The sequence below is a fragment of the Myzus persicae genome, unplaced genomic scaffold, assembly GCF_001856785.1.
Source record: "Myzus persicae strain clone G006 unplaced genomic scaffold, MPER_G0061.0, whole genome shotgun sequence".
Taxonomy (NCBI): domain Eukaryota; kingdom Metazoa; phylum Arthropoda; class Insecta; order Hemiptera; family Aphididae; genus Myzus; species Myzus persicae.
Genome location: NW_019102947.1, coordinates 72,557 through 77,855, shown reverse-complemented (window position 1 = coordinate 77,855; position 5,299 = coordinate 72,557). Strand labels below are relative to the sequence as shown.

The following is a 5,299-nucleotide window of genomic DNA, read 5'->3' as shown; positions in this document are numbered from 1 at the left end:
TATTTAGATATGGTAAATAAAATTGTGAATTAAATTTGTGATGGAAAGTTCTCACGAGTAATATTGCTTTTTTCAGCTCCGATAGTTTAAGGAAATATTGAATCATGTAATTGTCTACTAAATATTTAGTACATTTTATTCTTCATAAGTTGTATTTCAGCTAATTTATCGGAAAAGCAATCCCCAAATGATCAGTTGTAGTCAAAGTAAACGCTTATGACATGAGAACCGGCCCATGTTCAATAATAATATTTTACGGATTTGGAAACCAATTCGATGGTGACCTTTCATATTCTGGTATAGACGGTTTTTTATGAAAACGTTCTCTTAATAAAGGAACATATTTTCATATATTAAACAATGACTTCTCACGTTCATTAACTTTGTAGTCACGTGAATTAATTAAATTTATTTTCCCAATATGAACCTCACGCATTGAAAAAAATATATTTTGTATTGTTAAAATCACCGTGTATAGATATATTTTAATAAACATAGGTAATCGTAAATATTATTTTTTTATTATTTTTTTTTTATTTGAATTAAGCAACTATGGCCATTGGCAACAAAGAGTTTAACTCTAAATTATTTACATGTTATATTATAAGTTACATATTAAATACTATTGATAAGATTGGACTTGGTAATAAAGGTTATCTTGTGTCTTGTGTTGACTGGGTGGAGGGCTTCTGACAGAATGTTTGAAATGGCTGCTTCTCGTCTATCCGTTTCATACGAAAGGCATTCAGTTATGATGTGTTTGATTGAGAGAGGAGTACCGCCAACTGGCACATAGGAGTGGGTCTTCCTTCTTCATCAGATACTGCAGGTGGGTTATCGATGTATGTCCTATACGAATTCTGTTGATCGCGGTTTCCATTTTCCTCGAGAAGTCTGGTGGAGAGATCCATGTGTGGATGGTATTTTTAATTTCGTTTAATTTTGAGGTACCTTGTTTCCATGCCCGTTGACATATGTTGTTTGATATTCTTCTAGTTATGGATTTGGCGTCGTATAGGGTAAAAAAGTCTAATGGGTAAATATTATCGTATTAGTTATAAGTAGGTAATGTTATAATACGTATTCTAAATATTTCAAAATATATTAATAATAATTGTAAACCTTCGAAGTATTGAATAACACATTGTTTCCAGATTTCAATAGAGGTCGAAACTAGTATCTAACTATAATAGGTAAACTAACTTTTTGGAGATAAAAACTTGTGACATTTGCGATTTTCGCATCGCGACCACAACTATGGTATACCTACATTAGTTCGATATTTAATATTTAGTTTGATCGGATTTGTTTAAGTTATCGTCCGTATAGTCAAGTACAACGAACTATCAATATGACGTTTTCAAGGTCTATATTATGTCGTATATGGTTAGGAATTATCACGATGGTCATGTACTCGAGCTCCCTCATAGACAAACACCAATCGATTCAACTGGTTTTTAATTACGTCAATTATATTTTATGTTATAATAATATTAAAATTCTGTTGTTCTTATAACAATAACTGCCGCGATATACACTGACCATGCTGCATACAAGTAATGCGAGTCCGAAGCGGGTTCGCGACAATAATTATTACCTACAGTTGTTTTTCCTAGACGAAAATATAACATAGAACGTCTATAAAAATGTTTAGTTTTTTTCGTCTGTAGGAATTCTCTAATTTTTAATCTCATGATATATCAAGGACTTATAGAGTCCACACTTGAAGTTAAATACCGGTGTTTCAGGAATTCGAATTATCTATTATTATTATAATGCCTATCTTAAACTAGTGTTATATAATACTATCTTATAGTAAACGATAAAATCAGCAAGGAAATACAATTTTTTTACTCTTAAATCTAGGTATATAAAATATACGGGAATGCGATATATTTTTACACAATTATGTTCGACTCATGGCATGCCTGCACATTAGCTCTAAACGTCTTGTATATAAATACAAGTATGCACAATAAAGTACAGATTAGGTTCAGTTAAGGTTGAAACGTATGCGTCACGATACGTTGATTTCCATGATTTTAAACGGAGAAAAGGTTTAAAAACTCATTTACGCCACATAATAATAATTATTTTCGAAGCTGTGAAAACTTTTTGTTGACCTGTGAGTGTATCGTACATTAGCTTTTTGATTTATAAACATTTAAAGTTTAGACCGGTGCAGTGTGCAAAAGTGCACCACAAATTTTCACTGTGCATCCGCCCTGTCACATCTTTATTGGTCACTACTGCATTGTCATTCCTCTCTTCTCCTGACTTGAAATGCTTAAAACAAAACAACTATATTATAATATATACGTTTAACAGTACGATACATTTTATGCAAAAACGTTTTTAAAAAAAGTATCTTGCTATTGTACACAAAATAAATACTGACTATTATATTATATTGTCTTTGGAAAACAGTTTATATTTATTGTTTTATAAGATTTCGATCTATTTGCAAAATCGTTTTGTTATATTTTTTTATTACGCGCTACTTTACAAACTATAGTCGTATATGAAAACGTTTATAGTTTATTCAAATTTTTAAATCGCGAGTGTATATACATAGAAGATTATGTGCAAAGTATAAGAGTGGTTACAGGTAAACGGATCACAACGTATAGGTACTTCGTCCACTGCAGTATGCAGTCGGATCGAAAAAAATTGTATACCTATTTAGCCGTCGAAAGTACCTACCTATAATCTGCACAAACAGGATGATTCATCAGTCATGCTCACTCCGGTTTTTCTTTTAAAATTATTTTATGTTTTTGGAAGTTTTGGGTTTTTTACTCAACAATTAAGACTACCTTTTAAAATACTTACAATTTTATGCTGTTAAGTATAGTGGTTGATGTGTATAAATCAAAATTCAAACGTGTAGTTTCTGAACTATAATATTTAATGTAAATACTTAGGATAATTAGTCCCCAATGACTTATCATAATCCTTATTATCCCTTCACTGAGACTACTACTACTACTACTACTACTCGTTCAAATTTTACTTTAGATGAATCGACATTTATAACGAGCCAATTAATCTGTTTAACGATTTACAGTAACAAACAGGACAGTTCTCTGTTCGAAAGCAAAATTTTGTATCGCAACATGCCACTCTCTAAGTGGTATACAAAGTAAATCTATTCATCTGAAAATATAGTCTCTGTAAGTATACCTACTAAAAAATTATAAAATTAAGCAATTATATACAGCAGCATTATAATAACACCTGTATGAGGGATGTGGGTGAACATGTTTGGTTAATCACACATCATGTAAACTACGTGTTTAAAACAAAACGTATATTTCGATTAACATTTTCCAGCTTCGAGATAAGTTCCTGAACGCATACATAGGTTATTACGATTTTAATACGTGAATCACAGACTACATAGGGAGCTGAATAGTCGTTTTCATTGACAAGTGAATTAAACTGCAACATTCTCGGAAATCGACCATTGCAGACGCGTCTTTGGGTAGGTATAAGACTTGCTGCGACCATAATTTAATTATGTATTAGTAGAGTACTATATAATGTCAAGGAGATGGACGCTTATTACTGTATAATATTATAATATAAAGGTAAACATAATAATAGCATGGCATCGATATGTGGACTATTATTCAGCAGCTTGTGCCTTGGAAGATAAAATGAAATATTTGAATTTAATTTAGTGGGCGTAAGTTTGTCAAATACTCCAGGTACATGACGCAAAATATGTGTACGTAGGTATACTGTAGCGATGATCAACAATATCGATATCGTGGCGAAACCTTCGTATTTTTGATATCGTTTTAGAATAATTATTTCGTGTATCAGACACAAATTAAAATTTTTTTGTTTTAAATACGATGCTATAAACGTGAAAAGTGTTTCGTGAATTAAAATGGTTGATACCGAAATGTGTATCGTAAGTAATTATTATTAATTAATTACGTTTATTATTAAATAAAATTCAATAAATAAATGATACTGATCACGATAAAATGAATAAAATCGAAAATCGATTTGGTTTTCATGAAGCATAATATATAATATGAAATAGTATTTTTTTTTAAATTCCCTTGTTTTTTGATATTATGATAGAAATTATATCGTTGGTCACCACTTGTTGCTCGGGCTGATAGTAATTATATTTTATTGCAATAACGTAATATTATTTTTATATTCTAATACAATGCATACAATTTATATTGTGCTACAGCAGTGGTTCTTAACCTTTTTCGAATGACGGAACACTTAACATTTTACAAGATTTTCGCGGAACACAACCGTAAAATAAAATAGTAGTACACACATTTTTAATTTTTTAATATATTAAACAATAAATGTATAGCATAAAATTGTTTGCATGCCATACATGTTAGTGTTAGTCACTAAAAAATAATAAAATAATAAAAAGAGTTAAAAAAAATTTAAAAATTTGAAATTGAATACTTTGTATGAGATATTTGTGCCTGATGATTTTTACAGATATTTTCAATATCTGGCCGTATGTACGATATTGCTACTCTCATTTCCTCTTCAATATTTGTCAGCCTTTCTCGTTTCTTTGTTTTGATATTCGTCAGTGTTGAAAATCCAAGCTCACATAAGTATGATGTTGAAAATTGTAATAATATTGAAATTGCTTTTTCAGAAATCTTTTTAAATTCGGTTTGAACTGAAATCCAAAATTCTTCTACTGTTCTTTCGGAAAATTTTATTTTTAGAGTTCGATCTGTTGTTAGCGTTATGAATTCTTCCTCTTCTTCTAACGTAAATTCATAACTTGACGTGTTGATGGTAGAAAATGGATCTCATCATTGAAAGTATCATCATTGACATTGCTTGTATTTGTACTTGCATTATCAGTACCAGAATCATGTTTCCGTTTAAGAAATTTGTCAATTTTGTCAAAAAAAAAACCGTGGGCAACGTACTAATACTAATGTATTTTATAACTTTTATTAGTGCAGAAAATAAAATTGTCAATATCTATACGTTTGTTATCGCAGTATGGTGGGGATTATCGTATAATATAATAATAATAATGTATATTAATATATTATATAGTATACTGACACATTATATTATTCGAAAGTTAACGATAACGTTTTTGTGTACAAAAATAAACCAACAAAACCTAAAATGATTCTATTTTGAAAGAATTTTTTTTTCACTGATTTTAAAATTTTTGCGGAACACTTATACGAAGTCCACGGAACACCTGTGTTCCGCGGAACACCGGTTAAGAACCACTGTGCTACAGTGTCAAAAGGGACGACTTTCTTCGGGCTGTTATTGTTTT

The 5,299-nt window shown here is 30.3% G+C and overlaps 1 long non-coding RNA gene across 1 annotated transcript; it reads right to left on the bottom strand.

Annotated features, from left to right (window-relative positions):
• Positions 1–997: 997 nt before the first annotated feature.
• LOC111033477 lies at positions 998–1,572 on the bottom strand. Its single transcript, XR_002604422.1, has 2 exons — positions 1,123–1,572; positions 998–1,029 (listed from the first exon to the last, which is right to left on the bottom strand). It is a non-coding gene; the product is annotated as an uncharacterized LOC111033477 (long non-coding RNA).
• Positions 1,573–5,299: the final 3,727 nt, after the last annotated feature.